The sequence below is a fragment of the Cottoperca gobio genome, chromosome 6, assembly GCF_900634415.1.
Source record: "Cottoperca gobio chromosome 6, fCotGob3.1, whole genome shotgun sequence".
Classification (NCBI taxonomy): domain Eukaryota; kingdom Metazoa; phylum Chordata; class Actinopteri; order Perciformes; family Bovichtidae; genus Cottoperca; species Cottoperca gobio.
The window spans coordinates 22,553,198-22,569,648 of NC_041360.1; the positions used below are offsets into that span (position 1 = coordinate 22,553,198).

Sequence of the window (16,451 nt, forward strand, 5' to 3'; positions counted from 1 at the left end):
ATGTATATATAAATATACATATACATATATATACATAAATACATATATGTATATATAAATATACATATATATATATATATATATATATATATACATAAATACATATATGTATATATAAATATACATATACATATATATACATAAATACATATATGTATATATAAATATACATATATATATATATATATATATACATAAATACATATATGTATATATAAATATACATATACATATATATGTATACATACATATACAAATATATATATTTTGATGTGTATGTATGTATATATATTTATATATATATGTATTATATATAAATATATACATATACACATGTATATGTATTATATATATATGTATGTATACATACATACATACATACACATACAGTATATACATATATATATAGTATGTATATGTATGTATATATGTGTATATATGTGAATATATACATACATACAGTATGTGTATATATGTTAATATATGTATATATATATATTTATATATATATATATATATATATATATGTGTATATGTACAGTATGTGAATGTATATATTAATATATATATATATATATATATATATATATATATGTGTATATGTATGTGAATATATATATATTTATAAATATACAGCATGGGGATCTAGAAAAACAAACATAACAACTTATAATCTAAAGATAATAACAGCCATGTGTCCATTGACAGTTATATCTAGTGAAAGCGTCCTTGACCTTGAACAAGATACTAAAATCCAACAGCTTCAATTATTATAAATCAAGCCTGATAAGAACATCAGCCAAACGTCAAAAACAAAATGAACATAATCAAAACCATGTGGCAAGAGGGGCTTATCAATAAATCTCAGTAAAAAAAGAAACCTTATCAAGCGTACTGAACAAAGCCAGGAAGTGTTCGGAGACCACAGCACACGGGATGTGAAATGAGTTTTGGAACTAATGCTATAAATGGATTTTTTGAAATCTTTTCCTTTCCATTTTCTTTGTATTGTTGATAATAGTGTAATTCATAACAGTGTATTAGATCCTCCCACATGATGCTGTCACTCTGTTTCTCTGCTACACTCCATTCACTGTAAGCCGTTTTTTGTCAGTTAAAAGCTTCTATATTTGATGTATAATCAGCTCACAACCATTACGGGCAGCCTTAGATGAAGCTCAGTAGTATAATCTGTGATAGCGTAGTACACCCACCAATATGAGAGGTGATGACCTTCATGCACTGATGTTGTGCAATCATTTAAAAAGCAGAATCTCACGTACCTGAGATGAGACTAAACATTCACAAGAGGAAGTTGTTGACTAAAATCTGTTCCCAAACTCTGCTGGAGCTCAAAATATTTGACAGCTTTTTTGATCTTTTCATATGACAAGAAATTAAAAATGAAAAAGAACAGGCCTCCCATAGCATACTGTGATTGTTCATTAATTCAGCAAACACATTGACGTCCTACTGTCAGCTCTTCTGAGCAAGAACCTCGTAGATATAAATACAAAAGCCATTTCATATTTACGATTAATGTCTATTGAATATCTATTTAGAGGACCATTAAAACTTACATTACAAGCCATAGAAATTAATTCCCAGGAACATTTTAATATCACTTCCAATAATGTATTTGGGTTTCTTGTCCCGCTGAGCGCCAACGAGTGCGCTGACATTAACACAAATAACACTTCAAGTGTCAGTTATGCTCTTGTTAGAGACGAGCGTTTGAGTATCTTCATATTCCATTCACAAACTGTATACATGAACACTCTGTCTGCTGCCATGGAAACATCTTACAGCAAAACCAGAGGCAAACGTATTGTTTGTGCACAATATACCTCTGCATTTCAGGAATCTTAGTCAGCTATATTGATATTCAGCATTAGAGCATACTTGGTTGCTTTATGATACATTTAAGCCCCAATAGCTTTGATTTTCTGCAATACACTGCAACTCTTATTTGACTTTAACACACAACAAAGTGTAGATGTTTCCTTTTAATCCAAAGCGTGTCTGAGCTTTTAGTGCACGACTGCTACGACTGTGCAGCCAGACAATATACATTTCAAAGTGTTTTCTCGGTGGTACCTTTTCATCTTGAGCCTTTTTTGTTTTGTGTGTTATGTTAGACTTTGTGTGTGTGTGCGTGTGTGTGTGTGTGTGTGTATGCACATAAGTATGTACAGTTGGTGTGAATTCTGCCAGACAATGGTAGTAAAGCACTTATACGTACCACAAAGCTGCGCCCCATAAATCCTTTTACATGATAGAAATATGGCCCCTGCATCCTTTTGGAAAGCTGACCTTGGATTATTGTTTTGAGTTTAGCAGCAAGGATTAGAGGAAATCTTCCACGAACACACATTTTGCTCCAAGAGATCTGCGCCTATTTTGCCTCAGTTATATTTATAAAAAAGAAAAGCAAAACAAGGCTACTTTTGAACTACAATCTGTGGTTATTGACAGTAAAGGAAAACACTGTGCAAGGGGCTGATTTTTCTCTTATCGTTTTCTTTTCATGTCAAAAGTAGATCGAGCTGAAAGGCAAAGAAACTTACTGATATTCAGTTCTGTGAGAATAAAATACTTTCTAAAAGTCAAGCTAAACTGTTGGGCAACGTGATCTCCCTATAAATTAATGAACCATTTTCTTTTGTAGTTTTTTTAGCTCTCTGACGCTGCCATAGCGGACTATTCATGCCAAAATGACTGAACTCTGCATAGCCGGGTGACATTTGGATTGGGACAAGGTAAACATCAATTATTCATTTTTCATTAAGAGCATAAAGCCAAATGTTGTAGATTTTCTAAAGCTGTCTTGACTTTAAACCTGATGTCAGTTTTAGGTAACACTGAAGTTAAAATGTCACTCTGTGTCAAACAGTCAATTAAGAAGGTATATTAATATACATTGATATATCTAGCAGGAGGACAGTCCAAATGTCCAACGTATTGTGGCAAAGTGAAATTGATAGATTCTGTGTGATCATCATCAACGGTCTGAACGTTTTGTTCTTTAATCTCAATTTGGAATTAGTGGAAACTGCACAAACAGTTATGGTTTTATTCTAAGTTCAGGCAAACCAAAGTCATTTTTGGCAATGAATTGCTACATTTTAGGAAACTGGTAAAGTGGGAAATTATTTTTCTTTTGATAAAAATGATCTTTACTCGCAGTAGAAAAGTTGTTGAAGGGAGATGTGACCTTTTGGTGATTGGAGTTCAAGACACATGTTCACTCCAATCCCTTACCTCAGTCAAAAGATAGCGTCTCAGCAGGAGTGTTATGGCACTTCCCTGTTAGACCATTAGTGCATAGCATGAACATGCTTTGGAACATCTTGTAATCACTGAAGCACACTGCACCGAGCGTGAATGCGGGACCGCTTTGATGAACTTTCCACACATTGGTGAGGTGTTATGGACAGCTCATCTGAATGTACCAGAAGTTATACAACACTTGAGAAGCGAATGCGTTTCGAGACGGGCCATTTGTTAAGTTTACAGGGTCACACCTTGAACTAAATGTACAATAGACATTTGTACATGTTGCATGTGATGTTCCTGAACTTTAGGGACCACCGTATCTTTTAAGTCCGTTGCCTCCTGTTGCTTACAAGATGTTACTATTCCCCCCCCGATAACCCGAGCAGGAAGATAAGGACGGTGGATGTCCTTGATAAGAGACGGTATGCAATGAAAGCTCACATGATGTTGAAGCTCTGCTGCTAGAATATTGGCGGCCCTGGGCGCTTAGGCAAGGTCATGAATGAAAGATTTTCATTTGTGACTGAGGTTAGAGTTTAACTTTGTTTGTGTGTGATGAAGAGCAGAGACGCGGTGCCTTCGTTAACAAGCTTTCATATTGTGTGTTGACAACCTTTGATATAACCCAAACACTGGAGAGCAGCACAGACATTCCTCCTCCATCTGCTAAAGCAACTGCATACACCAGTAGACACGGAGCGAGTGATTAGTGGGAGGAGAGAGTTACATATGTGAAAAAGCAAATGCCCAAACTGCCCACTACTGGTAAATTATTACTTAAAGAAACAGTTTCCCGCTATAAAATTGTAAATCTTGTAAATCTTTGCAAAGTCATAACCTCTAGTTTATGTCAATGGCAAAAGCCAGAACACTATACACAGGTTTTATTAGTAGTGGTAATACAGGGTACACTTTAGCCAGGGGCAGGGCCAACAGACTATCTGTAAAAGATGACATTCAACAGATAGTTGTAAAGCGGGATAGAAAGGCTTTCAAGAAAAAAGAAATAGATGCATTGTTATGATTTAATCATTCAAAGATAGTATAATGAAGGGCTGAATGACTTTATAACACTTGCTATTTTTAAGGGATGAACATGTTTTTTAGGGTGATAATAAAAAACAGTATTGGGAATTGTCCAAATTGTTATTTTAAACATAGGTAATGGTATCGGCCCAGCATTTCATAATCAGTGTATCCCTACTAATTACATATAGTCTTAAAATGCATGTAAAAATGTATCTTACTTCATTCCCTTTAAGAGCAATTGGAGACTTGTGTCTTATCAGTTATGTTAAATGTATTCACGTTCAGGTCAGGCTTTTGTTTAGTTTCATGTTAGTCTGTGGTTGTCAGGGGGCACAGGTGGAAACAATCAGGGGCAGAGCAGACACTCACACCAAGGAAGGAAGTAAAACAAGACATGACACAAGGGGAAGGGAACATTTCAAAACAAAGCAGGAAGTGCACGACGAGACTAGACGTGAGTGAATCTAACTACACAAAGTGCACATGACAACCACAGACTAACATGAAACTAAATAAAAGCCTGACCTGAACACTAAACATGAACATGAATACAGTTAACATAACTGACGAGACACAACAGACCCACATTGCATGTTCTGGAAGTATTGTTCTAGTGTATAGGTGCACTGAAGTGTGTGTGTGTGTCCTCAGTCATTGTGTTGACTGTTTGCTGAGATGATGTCCTAACTTTGTAAACCCAATAAAATATACCTTATTTTGTGTGTGTGTATAGACAACCAATTGTTAGGGAAAAAACTTCTCAGGTTTTTAAATAAAATCTGTTTTTTGTAGCTTTTTTTAACAAAGTACTGTTTTTTGTGAGTAAACAGGAAATGCTCTATCACTAAATACTAATCCGTCATGTGGCGACATAAATTGTAAATTACTTAGTTTCACAGCAGTATGGGTTGGGGGGTATGTGAAAAGAAAGTGGCAGTTAAAGCCTGCAGTAACGAGACTGAAAGTGTGCTAATTAAAAACAACACACTGCAAGGGTTGTCACTTCACTATCTGAACAACTGATATCATCTATTTTATCAAGGTTTAACAATACTTTATCTGCACATTTTAATTGCACCACTGAGATGCATCAGTCAGACAAAGATATATTTATCTACCCCTCCTCTTTTTTCCTTATGCATCTGTTTAGTCTGTTGAAGCTACTTAGCCGTGAGTTAATCATACTTTTCTCACAAGATATGGTTTGGTATCATATGATATCTCATTATGTTATTACGTTATAGAGACTGATTCGTTTTCTCACATGAACTTCGGACAAGGTCCAAAGAATCGAATCCGGACATTGTTCGGATTTTCCCTTTCAACAATAGGAAGATATCTGCGTCCGAAGCGTTCTCGCTCACTGGAAATATTCCGTTTGGTTTAGGATAGGGGTGGCTACTGGGGTAGAGCGTGCAGGAGGCCCGTTAGATGACACCACGGCCACATCATTTGGTCAAAAACAACCAAATCTCTTGTCTCTTTGAATTTGTCCGACAATTACCTCCATAGAAAACATCATCAACTCTTGTTCGCAGTGAATGCCCCGGACACGGAGCGGCTCTATTCACACATGGGCTCAATCAGACAGTCTTTGTACTACGGAGCTGGCAGGGAAATGTCTGTTTAATGTCCAGTCCAAATTATTTGGACATTTGCGTTCTCACATACAGCTCCATCAGGTGATGTGTAGATCATTTCAGGGTTGCAGTGCCATTTGCGAATCGGGGCTTTTGTCCTGTTCAGACGTTTTTCCTGTTGCGGGGCGAGTAGGCAATGGTATCGGCCATTATCAGCCACTAAAACAAAGTTTGTGTTATCAAACTCCACAGTAAAATACAGTAATTTGTAGACTTGTCATGAAGACTAGACTAAGAATACACCACAAACAACAAAATAGGCCAATGAGATGCCAATTAGTTTCGCCCAATACACAATTCTAATCGCATGGAATGAAGGAAACAATGCTGGATACAAAAGGTACAACACTTCTAACTCTGTTTTTTTGTTTCCTCATCAAAGTGTTTCAAAGTCCACGGTGAAAAAGATTGTAAGAGTATTGCTGTCAAAATTGTTATTTGTCAAAACAGCTTTGAATGTCAGTCCAGATAGGAATATTCTTGTAAAGTATTTTGTTTTGGGAGCCCAGACAGAGCTTACATAGATTCACCAACAATACCGACGAATATTTCGCTGTAGCTCATCTGATTTCAAACAGTTGGTGTGAAGATATCCTTTGGTGAAATCAGAATATAATTATCTACTATTTGACAACTTGTATTGCAAACTAAAGGGTCCAACCGGAGGGGGATTGTCTCTAATTGGACAAAGAACGATGTGCTGCCCTAAAGCACGAGAAACCAATTACGGTGCTGAAAATAAACACACGGCTTCAGTCAACCGTTCTTTTAGAGGAAATTTGTGAATTCCAGATCAATCAAAAACAGTCAAGGCGTCTAATGATGTGAAAAGACAAATCTTGCTGCATTTGAGAATTTGACATGTTGAAATGCAGCCACTGTGTTGAGAACGAAAAGAAAAGAGGCCAAAGCTGTTTTTCGGATGGATGTTTTACTTCACATTCCTCCCCTGTCTCGTCGACATGGATGCAGTTTCGCACAGTGGAGAATGTTCATAATTCAAAGGTCAAGTCGTCGGGGTTTTGTATGCAAGGTGGAGTGCAAGCCATCGAACAAGAACATTTCTCATTAGAGCTCGCTGAGAGGTGTCCCTTCATTGTTCTTATGCAAATGATGAATCATTTTCTGATGCTGTACATGGCAGTATCCTTGAAGCAGAATATATAATCTCCACTCTTATGGTACAGCACAAGAGCTTCTGACACGCTTCATTCTGATGTAGACGATGATAACGGTTGAGCCGAAGCTTTTTATCAATTGATATTGAATATTAGGAGATTAATATTTGGCATTTCTGATAATTAATTAATCAAACATCCAATTGTTGTGTGAATTAGATGCCTTGTTTGACTTAGTGTTTCCGTTTAGAAATTAAGAGGATTACGGCGATTTGAGTGAGGGTTTGGGAAGAGTGAGTTTCTGGTGCTCCAAGATGTTGTAATTCTAATTGGCCTCGATAATTCAAAGCCAATTACAAACTTCCAAATTATTATCGCAGATACAGTACAGAACAGTTTGGTGAGATATGTCAAGAGGAACTCTCAGAGGAACACAATCAGTGAGCAGGTGAAGTGGTTTGATGCCCTTTTTTCCGCCCAAAAAGTTAATTATTTCTTCTATTTTATGGTTTGTATTGTAGGCGAGTGACGTTAACACAATTCTGTCCCATGTGGAGTATCAAGGTCTATTGGGGATCTATGATGCTTACTTCTTAGAAACTAAGTGTAAATAGATGAAGAACTGGCTGAGTGAAATACGTAGACAGAAAGCTAAATAAAAAAGGACTAATGTGAGGACTATATTTCTCAGAACAGATAAACTTAGACCATGGATGTTGTGTTCATCCTGAGGTTAAGTCTGACATTAAGTACATCTGTACACAAGTTGCTCCAAAGCCAGACTACTTAAATGTTCTACTGCGCTTTTAGAATTGGTAGAAGAGCTGATGCACCAAACATGCAGGTTAACCCATGCGTTTCATTTCAGAGGTGTATTTGCACTTTCGTTGTTTGCCATTTTGGATAAAAGTGTCTGCCAAACATATGTTTTTAAATGTTTGTAGTCATTTTAGATTGTCGTTAAAATAACCACAATGTATTTTGTTGTATAATTACTGTAAAGTCTCTGTAAAGTGTGTTTTAAATATATGTAAGCCTCATAAAGACAGACAAACTAAAATGTCAGGAAGCTTTTTAACTTAACACTGCAAAGATTGAGACGCCGCATCCAATATGCTCCATTCAGTCAGAGGTATGGTAAGCATCGCTATTTTCCCTGTTGGCACCTTATGGCGGTGCTGAAAATACAATAAAGAAAAGCCCTAGTAGCTCGCCTCCATGTCTCATACATCTTCAGTCATGCGGAAGGCCGTCCGTCAGTTTTACTGCACATCGGCTTCCTCTCAACGCAGCGTCGATGACTGATGGCCCTAAGTGCAACTGGATAACTACGGCAGGGGATGATAAAAATGTGAAAACACACATCCTAGACAGGAAATTGGCCATTTTGGAGCAATTGACAGAAAGGAGCCAAAGTGATGGCACTTCCTGTAATGCTCATCCCTTGAAAAGCGGAGATGTCTGGTTGTCCACTGGGAGATAGCTACAGTCCACTGGACATATTACTGAGGTGCTCGAACCTAATAGATCTCAAATAAAAAAATATTTAAGCTTTATCGTCTATTTTAGTCGTAGAGTCAAAACCTAAGATAGGGTGTCATGAAAGAAGTTTCAGAATATATCGGCAGTAAAAAGAATAGTTTGAAACAAGTTAAGGAATGCTGAGTCAAGTGATCAGAAGAGGTGGAATTAAACAATGGCCTGGTTAAAGTAGGGCAATGAAGAAAAGTGAATACCTCCTGTATGAAAATGGATCAATGGAGCTTAATGGCGAGCAGAATATCGACAGAGGCAGGCATATGAAATTATGAGGTGACTCAACAATACTTCAGAGTGTTAGTTATCAGTGAGGATGATGATATCTGTAAATATATGTTCTAATAATAAAGCTTCCTTTCTTTGTCCTTTGTGCACCACACAGTGAATTTACCTCAATGCAGTTGATGATAATGATGATAGTGCTGCAGCTGCTCTCCCCGGGTTATAAACACATAGAGGTCAGCAGTGTAATCTTTCTTATGAAGTGCAATCAAGGAATTACATACCATCTCTATATAATGTGACATGGATAAAGGCAATCACACCAATTGAACTCAGAACATATCTGTGTTATTCATCAGTGCACAATGTGCTTTAATGGATCATGTCTCCTGCTGACATTTTTATCTTTGACATAAAGCGTGTTCACGTAACATTTCATTCTCCCTTAGTTAAAGCCAGCAGACTGTATACAAGTGGGTGTGGAAATCCTTTCAGCGCTGATTAATAATTCATCTGTGGGTTGTCAGAAAGTGTTACTGGTCTAATGCTTATCAAATGACATTACTTCTGAAAGCAGAGAATTGCATTGCAGGGGATGATTTTCTTATTGACCGGCCATGAATGCAATGTTCTGCTCTTGATTAGGCAAAGCAACTTAAAAGGCAAATAGAGGAGAATTTATGGCACTGCAGCAATCACAGTGAAAACAAGTTAATTTAGGTCTTGTTTAGCACATAATGGAATAAATCAAATAAAGACAAATAAAAGGTGCACTTTAGGGGCTCACAGACATGAATTAAAACGCTCTGAAAGCTTTCGCCACGACGCACATTCAACACTAACTGCGTGGAGGATTATGGTAAAATCCATTTATATGCAACTAACTTACAACAGCAATTATATTTTATATTTTAAAGCAAACATAATGAGGAAACTTTTTATTTATTTCATGTATCTGACAAGTTGCAAAAAAGTGTTCATCGTGAACATCTGAGTAGAAAATTAATTAAGGACGGATTTATTTTTCTACAATTTCCACTTTTGCAAAACAATATCCGCAAGTAAAGAATTATTAATCATTGTTTTATGGTTATGTTTGGGTTCAGCACTTGATGATGGCTCGAGAAAGAGCCTGGTCTTGGTTTTAAACTGCCCAGAGATTTAAAGCTTGAGACACAATGTGTTGACTGTATGTGCTTGTGTTGCCTAAACCTCACGCAGGACTGCAGCACTAACTGCACTTATGAAGCCACCTGCTTGAGCACCAACAGTCCTTCTAGAAGTCCATGCATTCTGAGGGATTCTTTTCTTGACACTGACACCAAATAACTCCGATGTTCTGACCCCCAGTGAGATAAGTCGGCGTTGTTAAGCCTCCGTTGAAAGCGACATCACACGATTCTATGCAAGATGGTGTCACGTTGTTTTCTCCGTGCTTTACTTAACTGTGCATTTCAGCGCACTGAAGTTAGAGATGATGTTAGACTTTACAACTAAACTAAAATGCCGTGCACTGTGTGCTGATCAGCAGGAACGTCTCATAATTCGGGTAGTGCAATAATACTCACAGGCAGTAATTGCTGTCCTGCTGATTCCAACGAGCTGCTGGCGCTGCTTACTGTGCAGAAGACGGGCGGCTGGAGGTGTGAGGTGGGCAACGTCTCCCCTTAATCCACATACCCTTGCAGCATTCCCTCTTCACTTGATCAGCCACCTGCAAGCACCAAGCAAAAGTGGAAACCTTACTCCCAAATAGAAAATCAGATCTAATAAATCAAATGGTCAGGCAATTTGCTTAATACTCTCCTAAAAATGTATTACTGAGTTTTTCATTTCTGAAAGTGAAACCTTTCGGAAATATATATTTATATATATATATATATATATATATATATAACAGGATGTAGAGAAACTCTTCATTCAACAAGCCACAATCTATGTTGCTATATAAAAACAAAACACTTAAATTATGTATCATCACATTGTATGTGCATGTAGCTCCAATTTCTTCTGTCAATTTAAAATAGAACGATTTTCCTGGAGTAAATTGCTATTTAATTATGTTCCCCACTGTCAGAAGCACTTTAGAGGAAGACCTGTTTCAATGGGTGTTCATACTGATCATAAGAAAGATTCTACTGAAAGCCCTCGTATACGGTACTATCGCTTGATAGTTATGTAGCATGTACTAACAGAGAGGCCGTCCTATGACGCAGCATCACAACCACCATTAGTGCATTAGTGTTTATCATTTAAAGAGCAAGAGTCTACATGTGTCTATTGCCAATGTTCACTTTTTGATTAGCTCTGTTTTGGTCTCCACCAACTTCTAAGGGAAATATTTGTCTCATTAGCTGCTCAATGCTTCTCTTTATCACCCGTTAGTCAAACATGTAATGTCTGGGGGCCGCGCAGCTAGCGTTAGTTTAGGAGAGCTAAAGCTGATGAGAGCTGTGGGAGTGAACCAAAACAATGAGCTTAAAGACGCTAAAAAGCTCCATAGTAATTGAATGGGACTGCAGAGTCGGGTAACAATTCTCTGTTGACCCCTCACTACAAGCGACCACGCTCACATACACAGTCATTCGATTCATTGTTAGTATAAAATATTGATTATAACATCTTTAAAAAGACCTGGATGAGAGGAGGCCAATGATTTGGGAAACATGTGACTCCAGTTAATGCAAACAGTTGATTATGGTTAAAGTAATTCCCGGTTTAAACAATAAACATGAATGCTAATTCACAGTTGTAAAACTACCTGCAAGGACGTGCTCATTTCTGAGGTTATATTCACAGAGGAGTCTGCATAAACGTACCTCAGGGCATAATTAAATAAACAAATACATTGAGCATAAAAATACAAAAACATCTGACATTTATTATTATGAATGTGGCCTACCATTCCATTAAGAATATATTTACATGTGCAGCATCTTCATACTAAAGAGGCTCTTTGCAAAAGAGCACGACAGTATTTCTGCTTTTGGATTTCACCTACTTGCTGCCAGTAATAACCACATGCTCCATTTCCCTCTCTGTGGGTGAGATACGATCAGACTTCGGTGTTCAGAGGTTGCGAATGCCACACTTAATTTGTTCCTTCATTGCAGAAAATAAATAACAAAAGAGCTTCTGGTGAAATTATTAGCATCCGCATTTCCAATTAAAACAGTGTCTTTTTTTTACTCTAGATGTTGCTCGGACCGCCAGATGACAAGCTGTGTCTGTGATAATGAAAGCATCAGACGCAAAGACACAGAAGCTGTAAGCGTGTGTTTTGACTTTTACAACCACAAATTCCTTTAATGTCATTATACCAGCTGAGCTACATTTATCAGCAAACAGTGCAAAAGGCAGAAACCATCAATGGCTTGGCAGACATTTGATCTTTCACATTTGAACACGTACACACAGAACTAGCTGATGCATTTAAATCCGAGGGGATGAACTTCCCTTTGATTTCTTTTTGGCCGGGGAAAGTAAGACCTTGGATCCAAAGCAAAGTGCTGGAACATCTGTGCTGCTCTAACGTGTCTGCAGAGTTGTTGGCTGTAATAGAGACACCTTGTTCTTCCTCGGCAAGATGTTCTACATCTCGTCTGCGTCATCACTGGCAAAACATTTCATTTCAATGCATGATATTTGGTTTCAGATTATTTACTAGCATCTGTTTACGTGTCACATCACTCTGTTAGTGACATAATTTGAGAGCAGCTGCACATTCTGAACTTACATGTTGCTTAAGAACGGTACAACTTTAGTCGTGGCGTATTGCAGATAAATACTTTAAATATGTGTGGCATTTGTGGTGGGTACTAACTTAAAGGAACAATACAATATCATTAATTAAATGTTGACTTACTGGATTTACATCATTTTCTAACATTTAATTAGAATTGTACTCTGCTGATGGCAACACTTTGAATATCATCTGGTCTATGACAAACGCCCATATGGCGTATGAATCATAATTAAAAAATAATGAAAAAGCAATTAATTCTTTGAATAATTAATCAAATGTATTTGACACATAAATGTGTAGGAGTTAAAAATGATAAGAAGCTTTAACAACTATAGTGTAACTTGCTCCAATCATGTTTAGCTAACGATGTAGGGGACGCTATATTAGCTAAATAGTTTTTTAGTGGCTTGCTTGGTTGCTCGGGTGGCTAATACTTCTTGGAAATGATGCATGCTGGGAAAAAACCCTTTCAGAGGAGATTCTGTGTTTTATATAACCTGTACCTGCAGGATTGTGCTGAAGTGTACTGAATGGCGGACAATTCATGAGGTCAAATCCGGGGGTCAAGGAAAATCATGTAGTGTGTACAGATGATATCTTTTGACCCGTAATTCACTTTTCTAACAGCCCATGTGTGATTGCAAACTATGTGATCTGATGTGAGGTGTTGTGTTGTTCTCCCTATGTAATTCTCACAGATGTATTTAAGCATTTATGGCATTACTTGCTGAAATAGCAGACATGTTATGCTTGGCCTCCCTCTGATAACGCAAAAGGAGCTGCTTGAGGGAAACCAGGAAGTCAGCTCCCTTATCGAAACTGCTGCCGGGTATTTTAAGAGTCAAGCGATAAGGGAATTGTCCCATTGTTTCCTCACTTGAAAGCCGTCAGTTCGGGCATGCAAAAATGATTCCTGCCACTTTGTCACATTGACGGGACCGCCGAGAATATCACTCTTACCAACGCCACTGTGAAGTATGGCTGAGATTCAAAGGCTGCTTAACTGCCATGTTATGAAGACAGAGTCAGAAGGGATAACAGGATTCAGACAATAACCTGAAAACAAGTGTACGACAACAACAACTTCTCCTTTGACAACCTTGGGATAATTTCAGCTATAAGACGAAAGCACACACATTTAATCTAAATAGAAATTGAACCCCATATACAAAACAGAGTTCTGGGGAAAGAGAAGATTATTCATTGATAAACATCATCCGCATAGTATTTAACGCTGAAACATTTCAAATGGAGAGCGGGGAACCAAACAAAATGGAAAACAAGAGCATGATAGACGACGGGGATGTTGTGTGAACATCCTACTAGTGAGCTGGACGGAAAAGTAATTTCAAGGGTACTGTAAGAGTATGAAATAATAAATAACATAAATGTATGTATAAGTGAATTATGGATCTACAGCAGCAACGCCTCTGGGAGCAACAACAACAAAACTTTTCTCAGTTTCTATCATGTGCTAGCATGATTTTACAATCATCTCCGTAAGCAGAAGTCTTTGCTACTGATAGCTTGGAACCTTTTTTATTTCCCCCTGTGTCTATGACAAGATTAGACTATCTCTCCTTGTGCACATGGATGACTGACTCCTTGGGGCCGGTTCCATCTCTCTTGCACCCCCTCCCTCCATCCCAAGGCAGAAAACATTTCTATTTGCAACAGGATTAGTTCTCACCACAAGCCACCTGACAGGCAAAAGCATCACCCGCGTGGCACACACCCCCCAGGCACCCAGCAGAACATATCATGGCCTCAGTGACTAACAGGGATCCTGGGGAGTTTACCTAACAGTGGCATGCACAGTGGGGAACACACTTCCAAACCTCTATAAGACATTTTGCAACCGTCCCTGTCTCAAGCATTAAGCGCTCATGAGTTTTGAGCCCTATTTCTGAAGCAGTAAATACATTTCTGGAGTGGAAGAGAAAAGTATACGGAGTCTTTCGGCAGGATTGACAAACAACACATGTGTGATTAACTTCAATATCCCATATTATAAAACCGCAGACTCATGCTAAAGCAGACAAATAATAAATAAATAAACAAACAAATAAAAAAAGGAGTTAAGATGACAGCTATTAGTGTGTGCCAAATTCCTACATCATTTTTTGCAAGAAAACCAATGTCATTGTGTTGTTCATGATTTGAGTAGTAATCCCTGTTCCAGTTATTCTTATCTTCATTTGGAGGATAAACTTTCTGTCAGTGTGTTCTGTATTAAACCAATACTTTTTGCTAATCTGGCCTCTGTAATCCCTAACCAAAAAATTCCTCAAACAAGGGATGATGCAAATAAATATTTAATATTTTGAAATGCAGCAAGTATCACATTTTTACAAGCACAGTTGGAAAAGTCATAGCAGGGGAAGTAATGCAAAAGATTCACCTCCCTCGCAACAATTAACAGCTTTAGCAACCGCTTTGAGCTGCCTCTGAGCGAGACGCTTAACCCTAACTGCACTATTGGGACTGTTCACTGACCTGCAGTATAAAACGGCTATTACACACACAACCTCTGAGGCAGAAAGTGTTGTCAATGATTGAGTAGGTTAGTGTATTTCTGAGAAAGATGTGTGAATGATAAACCTAAAACACAAGCAAAACACAAGAAAGGAAAAAAAAAGCAGTTTCTGTATAATCTGCTAAACCCTGGATATTATATGCACTATATATGTACTGTGATATATGTAAATAAACAGAGGGCACTGTTTTACATTAAGTTATTGTGTTAGGCTGCAACTATTTCCCCAAATTCTCTCCAATTCATTCTTCAGAAAGAAAATCTGTCTGTATTTAGTGAGTAAATAATCACTGCTAGCTAAAGACAGGGTTGACACTTTAAAGTAAAACAATACAGTGAATATACTGTTATAATTATTTCTACTTGGCAAATACTCTTGATGCATTCTTGCTGAGAGTTAATTGAGAACATGTACCGGTATACCATTATCTTATTAAATAGCCTATAAAGCTAGCTTCGCTTAGCTTAGCATAACTACTGGAGACATGATAAAACAGTTAAGCTTTGTCTGAAGGTAAAAAGAAAACAGCCTTCCAGCACCTCTAAAACTCACTAATCAATATGTTGTATAGTTTTGTTTCATCCCTGGGGGGTTATGTGCCTGACTATTTCTTGGCTAGAAGGCACGCTAGCCATTTCCAGTCTTTATGCTAAGCTAACGTCCCCTGGCTGTAGCTTCGTATTTTATTGGCAGATATGAGAATTGATTTTCTCACCTTCTTCAATGTTGTTTAGTTATTTGTCCGCACTAAACAACACGGCGTTTAATGTAGCACATTTATGGCCGTATTGCATCAAGGCAAATGAGAATGACAAATCTTTCTCAGTGTACTATCATTTTAAAGCCAACTGCCCCTTCCTCTGTTTAAAAATGACAAGAAGGAAACAGTCAATGAATATTAGATGCTCTGCTTAGTTCCTCCTCATCACCCCACTTTTGCCATTTTCTTGCACTACCTCAGATTATCATTGTTTGTTTTGTTAAAGCACAAAAGTAAGGAGTAAAAAGCTGAAAGCTTCAGGGGCATATTAACCATCCCTAAGAAAGGTCCAACAGCTCAGTTCATTAAATGAATACCTTCAACCTTGACATTCTGTATTTTGCCTTGTTTTTCTCTCCCTCTGCCGGCTCTGTCACAGTGCAGTGAATGTTATTGTGCCATTATTTTTAACTGAAAATAGCATGTTAGCAATCTTTTCTTTTTTAAACCTATGGATAATTCAAGCACATAACAGTGAAACAAATCGATTGCGTCGCAATTTGATTAAATGAGGTAGAATATATGTCAGGGTGGGAACAAGCAGTGTTGTTATTGATGACAAATTCATTCGTGACATATTGTGTT

General features: G+C 37.5%; 1 protein-coding gene across 1 annotated transcript in view; it reads right to left on the reverse strand.

Moving 5' to 3' along the window:
* lingo1a (leucine rich repeat and Ig domain containing 1a) overlaps positions 1–16,451 on the reverse strand; it is a 104,558-nt gene that overhangs the window by 47,692 nt on the left and 40,415 nt on the right. The window contains exon 2 of the mRNA XM_029434482.1: positions 10,393–10,538. The gene's annotated coding sequence lies outside the window, so the exon portion shown is untranslated. The remainder of the gene's footprint in view (positions 1–10,392; positions 10,539–16,451) is intronic.